The following is a 16,364-nucleotide window of genomic DNA, read 5'->3' as shown; positions in this document are numbered from 1 at the left end:
CAGCCTTCAGAACTGTGAGAAATAAATTCCTGTTCATTATAAATTACCCGGTCCCACGCATTGTTAGAGCAGCACAAAACAGGCTAAGTTTGGGAAGTCAAAATCTTCCCGAAGAATATTCAAGGGAAAAATAATTTTAAAAGATTATAAAGTGAGGCTGGGTGTGGCGGCTCACACCTGTGAGCCCAGCACTTTGGGAGGCCAAGGAGGGCAGACTGGATGAGCCCAGGAGATTGAGACCAGCCTGGGAAACATGAAAAAACTCCGTCTCTACAAAAAAATACAAAAAATGTAGCTGAGGGTGGTGGTGCGCTTCTGTAGTTACAGCTAACTTGGGAGGCTGAGGTGGGAGGATCACCTGAGCCTGGGAGCTGGAGGCCGCAGTGAGCTGTGATCTCACCACTGCACTCCAGCCTGGTGACAGAGTGAGACTCTGTCTCAAAAACAAACAAACATTCTAAGATGATATGACAATGACAATGTTGATAAGACAGGCTACAGATTTGATGGCAAACAACCTGTGTTTGAGTCAGGACAGGAGCAGATAGAAGGAGCATCTTAGGACGGTGGGTGGCTCACGCCTGTAATCTCAGCACTTTGGAGGCCTGAGGTGGGAGGATCACGAAGTCAGGAGTTTGAGACCAGCCTGGCCAACATGGTGAAACCCCATCTCTACTAAAAATACAAAAATTAGCTGGGCGTGGTGGCGGGCACCTGTAGTCCCAGTTACTCGGAAGGCTGGGGTAGGAGCATCGCCAGAACCTGGGAGGCGGAGGTTGCAGTGAGCCGAGATCGCACCACTGCACTCCAGTCAGGGTGACAGACAGAGCGAGACTCCGTCTCAAAAAAATAAAAAGAGAAGGAGCATCTTGGGGCTGAGAAAGGTTGTGTGAGCTCCTGAGAAAAGCCTGTGAGAGAAGTGATCTGTGACTGCGACTGTCCAGCGGGTCCAGGGACCCTAGCGTGTCAACCCTCAAGTGAGGAGAGGTGTTCTGAAATCTCCTGTGCAGCTGGACTTAGGATGAGACAGTGAGTCTTCATCCTAGATTGACAACCCCTCCTTCTGGTGAGGCCACAGGGAGAGACAGCCGACCTCTTTATATCTGGGACTGCAGTCCTCTGCGATGTTTATTCTTGTGTTCACATCAGCTGTCTCACTGTTCTCCGGTTGGGGGACCAGAGCATGGGGCGTGGCCATCCAAGTCTGGTTGTCAACACTGAGGAAGAGAAAGCTTCTTCTTGAATCTGCCTTTCCTCCAATGCCTAAACGATCTTCTATTCCAGATTTTTCTCTCCATGGCACTTTTCAGATTTTCTTGGGCAAAATCATCACATCATGTGATGCCCACGATTATTCTGAGATCCAAACCAAATCACCCTCACTTAGCCTCCTCCTGGCTTACCGTGCTCAGGAGGGGAAATTGCTGCCAGAGCAGAGATAGCGGCTGCAGACTTTGACTGCACACTTTCTCGCTGCCGCTATCCTATGGCAACAGCTCAGGACTTAGACAAACAGGTCACTGACACTCCAGCCCTTTGCTGCTTTGAGACACTGGGGGCTAGGCCCCTGGCACTGTTGTGGGGTGCCGCCCTTTCCTTCTGCCCTGAGTCTCCCCAGGAACCTCGTGAACTCAGAGATGGTCGCCCCATGAATGTGTGTTCTTCCTAAGAGGGTTCTGAGCACTTGTGACTTGTTTTTGTTTTCATCAGTGTGGGAAGCTCCTGAAAGGACACTCTGGCCCGTGGGACGTCATTACCTTTGGAGGTGGCTTCCATGGCACTCTGAGTCACTCTCACACCACACACGTGGAGCCATCCTGGGATAAATAATTCTTAAAACTCTGTTTCCTGGCAGCGTGAAGCTTGTGGTGTGGCGGGGGTGTCCAGGAGCGAGGTGCTGCAATACCAAGGTAGCAGTCTGAGGGATGAACCGCCGTGCCAGGCGAAGCTTGGATGTGACATCGTGTCCAGGCTTGCAGCCCGTGCTGGGTCTGCTTCTACAGAGAGAGGAGCCGGGCCCCAGAAAATGCTAGGGAGAGCGGCTGACCTGGGGGAGCTGGGAGAAGGTTGCCCTGGAAGTCGTGACAAACGCTGGTCAGATTCTAGTGGGAATGCTGTCTGCTGACTCCTCTGCCGAAACCCCAGCTGTGCTGGGAACTGACCTCATTCGTGAAGTAAACATTGAATCAGATACCAGCAGGCCTAACCCTGGCTGAGTGGAAATAACATGGACGTTTCCATAATTATGAAGCTGCCAATTGGAGTTGGCAAGAGAATCTCCAAATATGTCAATCGGAATGAGTTCATTACCTCCTCTTGCCAACTTAATCAGAAGCCAATTGCCTTGTTGCGGTTGAAATTATTTGTATGAAAATGCTTTACTTACATTTTAGTTTTTATATTCCAAATAATGTACTGGAAAGCAGCGTAGTCTAGCAACTGGAAGACAATATTGGGAATCCGTCGATTGGCGCCCAGTCCTGGCTCCATCTGTAGCTCGCTGTGCCAGCAGTAACCGCACTCAGCCTCGTAATCCTGTTACTGGGAGGCAGGGGCTGGGCAGCGAGGTCCTGTCTCATGACACAATCTAAGTGAGAATCTGGAGGCCTGGTGTTTGTGTGTTCTGCCTCGTGGCCACAGACACTCACTGCAGGTTCACACGGTCCACTTGGGATTACGCAGAGGCTGTGCACCCCAGTTACAGGTTCTTCAGGCTCTGGGCTTCCCTTCCCGCCTCACTCCCTCCTTTGCACGCGGTTCTTTCAGGAGATGAAAAAGCTGTTTGTTACGCCTTAGTAGCTGAGGCCACTGTCTGCAATGCAGCTTCACAGTTTGGGGGAGAAATCATTTCCAATTATTCCTTTCTTATCCTCATTTATTTATAGAAGCAGCAGAACATTGCCATTCAGAGCCTGAACGATGGAGTCAGACTGCCTGAGTTCAAACCCCAGCTCTGCCCTTTATAAGAGGGGTGGCCTGTCTACAGCCACACCGCCCTGCATGCGCTGGGCCTTGTCTGATCCTGGGTGACCTGAGGGGGGTTACTTAGCCTCTCTCCTGTGCCTCCATTTCCTCACCTATAAAAGATGGCGTGAAGCCAGCACCTACCTCAGGGGCGTGTGAGATGAAACGGTTCATTTCTAAGAAGCACTGAGAACGTGGTAAGGGCTCAATAAGGATTGGCCAGCCTTTGTATTAGCCCATTTGTGCTCTAACAAAATACCACAGACAGGGTCATTTATAAACACTAGAAGTTCATTTCTCAGAGCTCTGGGCGAGTCCAAGCTCAAAGTGCCAGCATTTGGTGTCTGGCGACAGCCTTCTTGCTGCGTCCTCAGGTGACAGAAAGTGGGAGGGCGAGGGGACCGAACCTGCTCCCTCAGGCTTTCATAAAAGCCCCACCTCTCAATACCACCCCATGGGGATCAGCTTCGGCCTGAGTTGTGGAGTGGATACCAACATTCAAACTACACCAGCCTCGGCCGGGCGCGGTGGCTCACACCTGTAATCCCAGCACTTTGGGAGGCCGAGGTGGGTGGATCATCTGAGGTCAGGAGTTGGAGACCAGCCTGGCCAACACGGCAAAACATCATCTCTGCTAAAAATACAAAAATTAGCCAGGCATGGTGGCATGTGCCTGTAGTCCCAGCTACTTGGGAGGCTGAGGCAGGAGAATCACTTGAACCCAGAAGTCAGAGGTTGCAGTGAGCCGAGATCGCACCACTGCACTCCAGCCTGGGAGACAGAGCTAGACTCCATCTCAAAAAACAACCAACCAACCAACCAACCAAACAAACAAACAAACCACGGCAGCTTTTATTATCATCTACTTTTACATACATACACATACACATACACACAGGTGCACACACACACGCGTGCGCGCACATACACGCACACACAATTTTTTTTTTCTTTTTGAGAGGACGCTTACTCTGTTGCCCAGGCTGGAGTGCAGTGGTGTGATCTTAGCTCACTGCAACCTCCACCTCCCAGGTTCAAGCTATTCTCCTGCCTCAGCCTCCTGAGTAGCTGGCAGTACAGGCATGTGCCACCACACCTGGCTAATTTTTCGTATTTTTAGCAGAGACGAGCTTTCACTGTGTTAACCAGGATGTTCTCAATCTCCTGACCTCATGATCTGCCCACCTTGGTTTCCCAAAGTGCTGGGATTACAGGCATGAGCCACTGTGCCCGGCCTTTATCTATCTATCTATCTTTTTACATATATATATATATATATATTTTTTTTTTTTGAGACAGGATCTTGTTCTGTTGCCCAGGCTGAAGTGCAGTGATGTGAACATAGCTCACTGCAGCCCTGACCTCCCAGGCTCAAGCGCTCCTCCTGCCTCAGCCTCCCGTATAGTTGGGACCACAGGAGCATGCCAGCATGCCCAGCTAATTTTTAAATTTTATGTAGAGACAGGATCTTGCCATATTGCCCAAGCTGGTCTCAAACTCCTAGGCTCAAGCAACCCTCCTGCCTCAGCCTCCCAGAGTGCTGGGGTTATAGGTGTGAGCCATTGTGCCTGGCCTATTATCATGATTACTGTTATTATTAGTCTGGGTAAACAAGAACAGACAGTACAGAATAGCCACTTGTACATCGTGTACTGAGAAATTTACAAGGTTTATACCTTGTTGTAAGTCAATAACTACATTCCAGGCATGGCGATAAGAAGCCACGTCACCAGTTACGACAGACTCCGTGTGTCACTTAAATCAGTTACCTAATTTCTCTTAGTCTTTTATCTGTTACATGGCGTTAATATTTACTGCTCCTTCCTTAGAAGTCTTGTCTGATTTTGATGTTGAAGTAACTCAAAGAAACACGACATCACGTGCTATCATTTCACTTGGAGATGACACTGCTGATGCATATTTTCTTTACGAAGCTCAGGGCTGGAGAGAACGATGCATAACCAGAGGTCCCTCTGGCAGGGCCCCGGATGCTGTTTCTTCAGCTCCTGACTTGAGCGGCTGCCACGTGTCAGTCTCACGAAGCCCCTTTCTCCCCAAACTAAGCATTTTCCCTGTTTCCTTTCAATGCTGCCATAGCTATAAATGAACTCTGACCCTCTGTCCATGCCTGGAGGAGAGGTGGCCTTCCCACCTTGCTCCTTCCTGATATGAAAGAAAACGGAACCAGGGCAACAGAACCAACAAGCCCTGGCAGGGAGTGCTGAGTGCTTCCGACATCTCAGGGTGCTTTGAGGAATCGTGGAGAACTGAGGAGGCCAAAACCATAAACAAACCAACCACAGCAGCCTTTATTATCATTATTACTATTTTATATATATATATATATATATTTTTTTTTTTTTTTGAGATGGAGTCTCACTCTGTCACCAGGCTGGAGTACAGTGGCACGATATCGGCTCACTGCAACCTCCACCTCCCAGGTTCAAGTGATTCTCCTGCCTCAGCCTCCTGAGTAGCTGGGACTACAGGCACACACCACCATGCCCAGCTATTTTTTGTGTTTTTAGTAGAGATGGAGTTTCACCATGATGGCCAGGAGGGTCTTCATCTCTTGACCTTGTGACCTGCCCACCCCAGCCTCCCAACGTGCTGGGATTACAGGCGTGAGCCGCTATGCCTGGCCAAAACCCTAATTTTTTTTTTTTTTAATGTGTGAATTGGATAAACTGAAGGTTGTTGAGCTTCAGGAATTCTGGGGCAGAAAATCAAACAGATGGTTGACCAGCACATAGAAGGGCGGTACCAGAGGTCAGCGTCCATGACAGAGGGCTTGGTGTTCGTCCTACTAAATCAGAAAATGGGGTGAACACTGCGTGATAGTGCCATGACTTCCGACAACAATTTGGCTTTTCTCATGAAATTCTTTTTTTTTTTTAATTCGGCAGGTGAGTTGTTACACACTCCTTAGTGGATTCCGACTTCCATGGCCACCGTCCTGCTTCTCATGAAAGTCTTATGGACAGAATAGTGAGAAAAAGGCTGCTGGAGCTCAAAAGTACAGCTCAGTGAAAGACGACAGCACTTGCTCAGGGCCACGTGGCTCATCAGGGCCAGGGGTGGAGTCTATGTCCCAGGTGAAGGTTCCTAACATGGCCGTGACTCCCAGGGCATGGTGAGGGTGAACTGTAACAGCGATGGGACGGTGTCATCCCAAGGCATTCTCCAGTGAACGCCAGGCAGTTCCGTCCTTGGCTCTCCACTCATTAACACTCTGTCAACAACTTGGATAAGTCCAAAGATAACTGCTTATCAACTGTGCAAATAACACCAGACTGGGAAGGAAGGCCAACCCGCTGGGACTGCAGAGTCAGGGTCCAAAATTATCTCAACAGGAAGGAATGATTGGTTGAATCCAACAAGATAAAATTTAACTGGAATACATGTAAGGTCTTGCCTTGAGCTCCAAAACTCAACTGCAAAAGTGTAGGATGTGGTTGGAAAACATGTCCAATCTCACCCATAATCAAAGAAATGCAAATTAAAGCAATCACGAGATAACCATTTCCCTTTATCAGATTGGCAATGATTAAAAGAATGAAAATTCCCCATGTTGGTGGGTAGGGTGTGGGGGAAACAGGCTCTCTTGTAAATTGCTGGCGCGTGTACAAGCAAAAATCACCCCTTTGGAAGAAATATATAGCACAAATTATAAAATGCACCATTTTTCCCAGAAGTTTCATTTATAGAAATGTATCCAAAGGCAAGTATGAAAAGATTTATGTACAAGAATATTCATAAAAGCATCATTAAGAAAAGTAAAAAAACACCTTTTTGGCGGGGTTGGGGGAGGTGTTCAGTTTGTGAACAGAAGACTTGGAGGTCTCAAGGGTAACCCAGAGCCCAGGGTCACTGCCAAATTTAATGCCATAAAGAGGAGGCACTGGGTTTGTGTAGCTCCTGAAGGCCAGACCAGGACTTACAAGAGATGGATTTGGCCTCGTGTTACAAAGCAGATTCTAACAATTAATTCTGTCCAAAATTAGGATGGGCTGCCTGGTGCATTCCCAAACACTGGCAGATGGCCCTCTGTCAAGGGTGTGGAGGAGGACAGTCAGAGTTCTTTAGCCATTGGGATAAAATGCCTGTCTTGGTTCCTTCCAAGACAAAGAGCAGTCTTCGTTGCATTAAACCATCAGAAGGTACTGTCATAAGCTGGGTGTGGTGACACGTGCCTGTAGTCCCAGTTACAGGCTGAGGTGGGGGATAACTTGAGCCCAGGAGTTTGAGGCTGCTGTGAACTATAACTGCTCCTGTGAATAGCCACTGCACCCAGCCTGGGTGACAGACCATAGCTCTTGAAAAAAAGAAGAAGCTGAGCACAGTGGCTCCTTCCTATAATCCCAGTTCTTTCGGAGGCCAAGGCAGAAGGATTGCTTGAGCCCAGGAGGTCGAGACCAGCCAGGGCAACATAGTGAGACCACATCTCTACAAGAAATAAAAAAATTAGCCGGGGGTGGTGGTGCATGTGAGTAGTCCCAGCTACTAGGGAGGCTGAGGTGGGAGGATCACTTGAGCCCAGGAGGCCCAGGCTGCAGTGAGCTGCAGCCGCACAACTGCACTCCAGCCTGGGTGACGGAGCAAGACTCTGTCTCAAAAGAAAAGAAGAAAAGGTAAAGTCACCAGTTAAGTTGAAGGGAGGTGGGAGCTCCCATCAGGTTCCACTTCCGGACACTGAGTTCCAGGAATGAAATGAGGAAGCTTCCCGCTGCCCAGCAGTACTCTTACCGAGAGCCTGCAGGAGGTGACCTCACATCCCTCACCCATACTCCGAATCTTTTAGGAGTAGCTCTGTGTATCAGCACCCTGACAGTAAACTTAAGGGGTGCTTTCAGCTGAATCTGAAGAAAAGAAATAAAAGATGAGTGCTCCTTCTCTCAGATCGTTTCCACTGTCTTTGGGCTTCTGGAAGATGACACATAGGGTCAGTGCTTCCCTGCTCCAGCATCCTTCCTCTTTTGCATGAGTCTCATCTAAAACCTTCCGGGACAATGAGCAATCACATCTGTTCAAAGTACCTTTATCCAGTGCCACCAAATACTGACTCTTTGGTACCTTTGGATGCTTATCCTAGTGTTCTCCTTATCACTCATTAACTCCTTCTTGGCCTCTTTTCCATTCAATCCTCCTATCAACCATGCCAGGTGGCCATTATGAAAAGTATTAACCAGTAACCCTCTACAGAGCCCTTACTAGGAGACACCATGCACTGTGTCACAGAGTCCTCACCATGACACTAGCTCTGGAGCTAAGGGGAGCCTCCCTCCAACCCATCTGTAGCCAGAGTAATCTTGCCATTAGAGCAGGGGACCCAAAGCCCTGGGACACAGGCCGGTAGCAGTCCATAGCCTGTTAGAAACTGGCCACACAGCAGGAGGTGAGCGTTATCACCTGAGTTCCACCTCATGTCAGATCAGCAACAGCATTAGATTCTCCTAGGAGCACGAACCCTATTGTGAACTGCGCATACCAGGGATGTAGGTTGCGCACTCCTTATGAGAATCTAATGCCTGATGACCTAAGGTGGATCAGTTTCATCCTGAAACCAACCTCCCGGGCCCCAGTCTGTGGAAGAACTGTCTTCTATGAACCCGGTCCCTGGTGCCAAAAAGGTCAGGGACCGCTGCATTACATGACTGCTATCGCATCACTCCCAACAACAGTTCTGGGTGGCTTCCAAGATCTTACATGGGTGGCTCCTCACCCTAAACTCCCAATGTAACTCCCACCAAGACCCCTCACTCTGAGCTCAAGCTACATGGGCCTTCTACTGCCTCTAACTTAACACAGTGCTTCCAGACACAGGATTTCTATACATCTGCTTCTCTCTCCCTGAAAGTTTCCTCTGGTTCCATGGCTCCTTTCTATGCATCCTTTGGATTTTAAATAATGTCATGGGCTGAACCCTAGCCCCCAGGACTTCAGAAAGTGACTGTATTTTGCCTTTAACAAGGTAATTACGTTCAAATGAGGCCACTGGAGTGAGCTCTAATCCAGTCTGACCGATGTCCTTACAAGAGCTTAGGACACTGGGCCGGGTGCTGTGGCTCAAGCCTGTAATCCCAGCACTTTGGGAGGCTCAGGCGGGTGGATCACCTAAGGTCAGGAGTTCGAGACGAGGCTTGCCAACATGGTGAAACTCCGTCTCTACTAAAAATCCAAAAATTAGTCGGGTTTGGTGGTGGACGCCTGTAATTCCAGCTACTTGGGAGGCTGAGGCAGGAGAATCACTTAAACATGGGAGGCGGAGATTACAGTAAGCCAAGATCCCACCACCGCACTCTAGCCTGGGCAACAGAATGAGACTCCATCTCCAAAAAAAAAAAAGAGAGATTAGGAGGTGAGCATTATCACCTGAGCTCCACCTCCTGTCAGATCGGCAAAAGCATTAGATTAGATTCTCCTAGGAGCACAAACCCTACCGTGAACTGTGCATACCAGGGATCTGGGTTGTGCACTCCTTATGAGAATCTAATGCCTGATGATCTGAGGTGGACCAGTTTCATCCTGAAACCAACGTCCCTGGCCCCGGTCTGTGGAAGAACTGAACCTGGTCCCTGGTGCTTTTATTAGAGATGGGGTTTCACCACATTGACCAGGGTGGTCTTGAACTCCTGACCTAAGGTGATCCACCTGCCTCGGCTTCCCAAAGAATTCAGCATTTTGAGAGGCCAAAGTGGGTGAACCACCTGAGACCAGGAGTTCAAGACCAGCCTGGCCAACATAGCAAAACCCCATCTCTACTAAAAATACAAAAATTAGCTGGGCATGGTGTTGCATGCCTGTAGTCCCAGCTACTCGGGAGGCTGAGGTAGGAGAATCACTTGAATCCGGGAGGCGGAGGTTGCAGTGAGCAGAGACCATGCCACTGCATTCCAGCCTGGGCCACAGAGCAAGACTCCGTCTCAAAAAAAAAAAAAACCAGCTAAATGGGCCAGGCGTGGTGGCTCACGCCTATAATCCCAGCACTTTGGGAGGCCAAGGCGGGTGGATCACGAGGTCAAGAGATCGAGACCATCCTGGTCAACAAGGTGAAACCCCGTCTCTACTAAAAATACAAAAATAAGCTGGGCATGGTGGCACGCGCCTGTAGTCCCAGCTACTCGGGAGGCTGAGGCAGGAGAATTGCTTGAACCCAGGAGGTGGAGGTTGCAGTGAGCCAAGATCGCACCATTGCACTCCAGTCTGGGTAACAATAGCAAAACTCCGTCTCAAAAAAAAAAAAAAAAAAAAAAGCAGCTAAATGGTAAAGGGAGCCTGGAACCCAAGCCTCTAAGGCTCTGGCTCCTAACCATGCCTTAGCCCTAGGATTCTGCAATGCACCCATTCTCCCCACAGACCTGTACTGAGCACCTACCTAACATGTGCCACGCATTCTGTCTCAGAATTGGGGATGGAGCAATGATGAAACAACTTCCTGTCTTCATGTGGAGAGGGACATCATATAAGATAAAGAACTCAATTAAACGGGTTATTAGAAGGTGATAAACTAAATGCAATGGAGCAAAAGGGAAGGGAATGGGAATGTGGGAATGCAGGCTTGCCGGAGTCTGATTTGCAATTTCAAACCAGGAGGGTGGTGAAGGCCTTTGTCAGTGAGGGACATCTAAGCCAAGTCTTGGAGGAGGTAAGGGAGGGAGCCCTGCGGATAAATGAGGACACTTTCCATGCAGAGGTAAAGGCAAGTTCAGAGTCCCAGAGGCAGAAGCAAGCTTGGCAAAATGGCTAACGTGGCTGCTGTTAAGTGAGCAAGGGAGACAAGAATGGAGAGCTCTAGAATAGAGGCCTGGTGGTGTGGGACAGTTCTAGCCCTGGTAAAGCTTTGGCTTTTACTCTGAGACAGGAGGCCTGGTAGTTTTTGCACAGAGGAGCCACATGATATAACTTTTAACAGAATTACCGAGGTTGTTATGTAAACATAGACTTAAGGAGTAGGGGTGGAAGAAGGGGGACCAGTTGGGCAATTACGGTAATCCAGGTGAGAGATGAGGGCTTGCTCTAAGCTGGTGTCAGTGGAGACTGGATTCTGGAGAAAAAAGAAAAGCCAATAGGATCTGCTGACAGATTTGACGTGGGATGAAGAACTCAAAGTTTACAGCCTGAGAAGCCAGAAGGATTTTTCTGAGACGAGGATGAGTTCTAGGCTGGAGCTATACAGATGTGAGTCACCAGCACACAGATAGTCTTTAAAGCCATGAAATCCGATGAAATCATCAAGAGATTAAGTGAAAAGAAAGAGAAGTCCAAGGAACCAGTGCTGGGGGCACTGCTACATTTAGAGGTCAAGAAAAAGAGGAGAGGCTAGCAAAAGACACAGAGGAGGAGGGGCAGGGATGGAGGGAAAAACAAGTGTGTGCACTCCCAAAAGCAAGTGAAGAAAGTTTTGCGGAGGAGACGGTGATAAACCGTATCAAAAATCGCTGACAGAGCAGGTAAGACGAGGACTGGGGAGAGACTGAGTTTGCCTGGAGGGAGTTCAACACTGAGTGGGAGGAGAGGGCTGGACAAAGAATATACACACTCTTCCAGGCAGTTACGCGATATTCAGAAAGCGAGGGGATGAAGTGGGAGCTGGAGCCACGAAAGGGTTCTCAGGAAGCGGGAAATCACGTTTATATGCTGATGGGAAAGATCCCTTCGAGAAGAAATCAAGGCTCAAAAGGTCAGGTTATCCCGACACTACTCTGGTCCAAACTCTTTCCCACCCCTAAGCTACTGAAGTGATATATTTAAGTCTTCCCAGGCCTCCTGCTTTACATGAAATCCGATTAGGGCAGTTTGCATTTTTACTTTAACGGAGCCATTTGATATTTAGCACCTTCGGTCAAGACACCCCTCAAATTGCTTTTTGGGCTCTGCGTTTCGGCAGGACCTCCCGCGCGCTTTCGAAACGTCATCCCTGTCAGCTGACCGGTTCTCCTCCTATCCCGCCTCGGGGGCGGGACTCTGCGCATCGTCTCTACAGCAACGCCTTAGATAAACGGTGCTCAGGGTTTCGGGACTGCGCGCGGCGCTCTCAGATGACGTCACGCACCCGCGGCGCTTGCGTGACGTAAGCCCTGCTCCGTCAGAAGCCGCCACAGGTCGGCAGGTATGAAAAGGAGCACGACCTTGCACACTGCGCATGCACCACCTTGGATGGCCCTGGCTGCTGCCAGAAGTTGGGTTTGAGGTCCGCTCCCTCTGGCTGTTGTGCCTTTAACCTGGATCAGAGAAATCCTCCGCGGTGCTGCAGTTTCCGGCTGGCTTTCTTGAAGCCACCTTGCGGGCAGATATCCGAGAATCACAGTTCATTCTCATCTTGCCCATCTCTTATCTCTGCTGGCAAGTTCTTCGTTGCATCCCTGTCTGAAAGTGCTTGTCGAACTCCCAGTTTGCTGTTGCCCTCAAGCTTCCCCTAGCGAGTCATCTCCCTTCGAAACCCATGCTTTCAAATCTTGTGTCCTGGAACGATCAGTAAGCATGCTCTTTAGCACTGGTGTGTGTAAGGGTAACCAGGCTACAGCTGAAGACTTGAGAATTTCGGCTGTGAACCAAGTACTTGAACTTTTACGTGCTAGGACCCATGACTTCTGTTGAACGCTTGTGGCTTTTTCTATCTTCTTTCACATTTTTAGCCAGGATCCAAACAGTTGGCCTTGCTAAGTAAATGACCTGCAGAAAAATGAAGTATATGCTGGACGCGGTGGCTCACACCTGCAATCCCAGCACTTTGGGAGGCCGAGTTGGGAGGATCACTTGAGGCCAGGAGTTCGAGGCCAGCCTAGTCAACATGGTGAAACCCCTGTCTCTACTAAAAATGCAAAAATTAGCCAGGTGTGGTGGTGCACGCCTGAAATCTCAGCTACTCTGGAGGCTGAGGTGGAAGAATCGCTTGAATCTTGGAGGTGGAGGTTGCTGTGAGCTGAGTTAGCACCACTGCACTCCGGCTTGGGTGACAGAGTCTGGCTCAAAAGAAACAAAAACAACAACAAAACAACAAAGAAAAATAAAGTATCACTGTTCTAAAACTTAGAATTCCTTTACGTATTCATTCGCTGACATTGATTAAGCAACCATTCTTTCCTGGATACCGTGCTGAGCCTGAGGGCCACAGTGAATATGACATCTGTCTCTGCCATCATAGCACAATTAGGTGATTAATTCAAGAAACATTGAATTCCAGCTGTTTGCTAGGTACAGTTCAGATTATGAATGCACATTGAAAGAACGAAGTGTGATCTAAGATCTGGCATGAGGCCGGGCCTTGGCTTGAATTGAACCTGCCCCTGCTTCTTATGTGCTGTATGCGCTGGGGTGACTTCCGCACCCATGTGCACATCCATTTCATGATTCATAAAAATGGGCATCATAGTGCCTACCTCCTGAGGGTACCATGAGAGCTAACCCTCATGCTGTGGTTTGGGGAGCCTTTTGTTTCTGCTTCCGTATGTTTCTTCCCTTCAGAAAAATGAAAAACCCTGTTTTCTCCTTACGCAGAGAACACCACCACTAATGGGAAAGCTACCCCCAATCAGCATATGACCCCAGCAGTCATCCACTGATGCTGCTCAAATTGTTTGAAAGACAGCTTTTTTTCTGGGTGTGGTGGCTCATGCCTGTAATCCCAGCACTTTGGGAGGCCAAGGCGGGTGGATCATGAAGTCAAGAGACTGAGATCATCCTGGCCAACATGGTGAAACCTCATCTCTACTAAAAATACAAAAATTAGCTGGGCATGATGGCACACGCCTGTAGTCCCAGCTACTCAGGAGGCCGAGGCAGGAGAATCGCTTAAACCTGGGAGGCATGAGTTGCAGAGAGCCGAGATTGTGCCACTGCACTCCAGCCTGGGCAACAGAGTGAGACTCAGTCTCAAAAACTAAACAAAACAAACAAAAACAGTTTTTTTGGCCGGGCGCGGTGTCTCATGCCTATAATCCCAGTACTTTGGGAGGCCAAAGCTAGCGGATCACCTGAGGTCAGGAGTTTGACACCAGCCTGGCCAACGTGGTGAAACCCGTCTCTATTAAAAATACAAAAAAATTATCTGAGCATGGTGGTGGGCACCCGTAATCCCAGCTACTCGGGAGGCTGAGGCAGGAGAATCGCTGGAACCTGGGAGGTGGAGGTTGCAGTGAGCTAAGATCACTCCATTGCACTCCAGCCTCGGCAGCAGAGCAAGACTCTGTCTCAAAAAACAAAACAAAACAAAAAAAACCCCAAAACAGCTTTTGTCCAGTGGCTGCTTTTTGTGAGTCTGTATGCTGAGGCCAAGTTATATGTAAGCGGAGCCTTCCCACCTCACCTTCCAACAGTGCCTCTAAACTATCACCATCTGAAAATAAAAGAAATCCCTTTCTTCAGATGCGTGGTGACCTGAAGCTAGCCAAGGGCCGGGGACTGGCAGGCGGCCTGGGAGGCGGGGTCGGACCCCAGGTTACTGTCTGAGGAGGGACGACACGCTGTAAGGGCTGGGGAGCCAGTGTCTGGCTTCCCTGTCACCGCAAGGCCTGTGGTTTCTAGCTCTGTCTGCTCCAAGTCCCACTAAGCAGCAGCAGAAGAGAAAACAGACATGCACACAGGCGGACGCACACATGCACACCGGCCCCCCAGACGTGCGCAGCCCTCAGAGGAAGTGGAGCACCAGATGTTCTGGGTTTCCTGTTCGACGCTTCCACAGCTGGTCGAGTCTGTGGTTGTGGTTTGTCTGTCTCGGGCTCATGTGAGAGACAAAAGCTGGGCTGACGGGAAACCTTTTCTCCTGGCCCCCACTCCCCAGCTCTGACTGATCAGGAACCCTGGCAGGTCAGAAATTCCTGAAACACCCAGAGCTGGGTTCTCCCAAGAAGAGGCTGAACCCCTGACTCCCATCCCCGAGGAGCAGCCCCTGGGCTGATAATCAGGCCTTCCAGAACCTGGACGATGGAAACCTCTACAAATATCCCATTAAGAAAGGCCACCAGCCCTGCTGAGCAGAATGAAGCAGAGGCCGGGTTGCTATGGTCTCTACTCTGAGGCTTGGCATCGGGCTGCCTCTGAAAAACACTCAGCACATGAAGGAATGAATGAGGAACAGAGAGCTTCACCTTTGGGGGCTGGGTGTAAAAGCCCCAGCTGGGCCTCAAGTCTCATAAATAGCTTTGGATTCCAACAGACATCTGATGCTGCGAGGTGCTGCTGACTTGCTGTGACCTGGAGCAGGTCATGTAGCCTCTCTGGGCCTGGTGTCTTCATCTGCAAAATGGAGATGATGATATCTACTTCACAAAGGTGTGGAGGCCCAGTGAGACACTGCACACGGATTTCCTTGACACTGTTTCCCCATCGTAACTGCTCCAGAGAGGCGGGGCTCCCTCTTCTCGCCACACTGAGGTTTATTTCAGAAGATACACTGAAAGGCAAGCAAGATAAAACAAGCAACAACCGAAACACGGATCCCGGGACAACTGCCCGGCGGGACAGCAGAGCAAGAGTCCCGGCATCTGTGCTGCTGCTCTTTGTTGGGGGGATGTTGGGGGAAGGGGCTGGAACCATCCCAGGGTCTCTAGGCTCTGGAAGGGAGCACCCCGTATCCTCCTCTGGGTGTGGAATAAGGTGAGTGTCTTGGGGGTGGAGGGAGAACAGGCGGAGTGCGCCCTCCCCACTTTGCTCCGCAGTGATCTTAATGATTAAGGCTACTGTTCAGTCTGCGTTTGGATCTGAGCAACAGGGACCCCTGCCCAGAGGGCCGTCCTTCAGCACGCTGCGCCCTGGCCTCCTCCACTGCAGCCCTCTCTATGACATGAAGCATCTGTCGCTGACTGTAGCTATGAGGGCCACTGCCCCTAAAATATGACTGACTAGGTTCAAATATTGACTCTGACGCTCAGAAGCTGTGCCACCTTGGGGCGAGTTACTTCGTCTCTCTGTGCCTCACTTTCTTCCTTTATAAAATGGGTAAAACAATAATCACACAATCGGTTATCTATGAAGATTAAATGAGTTAATAATATATGCAAAGCACTTAGCATGGCTACTGGCTCAAGGGTCAGCGAGTGTTAACTGTTCTGACAGGTAGGTTCTGTTGTTAGCTCTGTTTTACGTGTGAGAAAACTTAGGCATAGGGAATAAAGTAACATTTGCAAGGTCACACCGATAAGTAGCGAGGCTGAGGCTTTACTCCAATTCTTTTTTTTTTTTTTTGGAGACATCTGTCACCCAGGCTGGAGTGCAGTGGTGAAATCTCGGCTCACTGCAACCTCTGCCTCCTGGGCTCAAGCGATTCTCCTGCCTCAGCCTCCTGAGTAGCTGGGATTACAGAGGTGCACCACCATGCCTGGCTAATTTTTATATTTTTAGTAGAGACGGGGTTTCACCATGTTGGCCAGGCTGGTCTCAAACTCCCAACTTCAGGCGATTCA

At 49.5% G+C, this 16,364-nt stretch overlaps 1 long non-coding RNA gene across 2 annotated transcripts; it reads left to right on the top strand.

Moving 5' to 3' along the window:
* Window positions 1-11,998: 11,998 nt before the first annotated feature.
* LOC135269508 (uncharacterized) lies at window positions 11,999-16,011 on the top strand. 2 transcript variants are annotated; one of them, XR_010337778.1, is made up of 3 exons: window positions 11,999-12,073; window positions 13,462-13,569; window positions 13,835-16,011. It is a non-coding gene; the product is annotated as an uncharacterized LOC135269508 (long non-coding RNA). The 2 variants fall into 2 exon arrangements; XR_010337777.1 differs by lacking the exon at window positions 11,999-12,073 and adding an exon at window positions 12,084-12,154.
* The last annotated feature ends 353 nt before the right edge of the window (window positions 16,012-16,364 follow it).

The sequence above is a fragment of the Aotus nancymaae genome, unplaced genomic scaffold, assembly GCF_030222135.1.
Source record: "Aotus nancymaae isolate 86718 unplaced genomic scaffold, 86718_ANA_hifiasm-v0.15.2.pri h1tg000053l, whole genome shotgun sequence".
NCBI classification, from domain to species: Eukaryota; Metazoa; Chordata; class Mammalia; order Primates; family Aotidae; genus Aotus; species Aotus nancymaae.
Note: the sequence above shows the minus strand (reverse complement) of the source record. Positions and strands in the feature narration are given on the sequence as shown.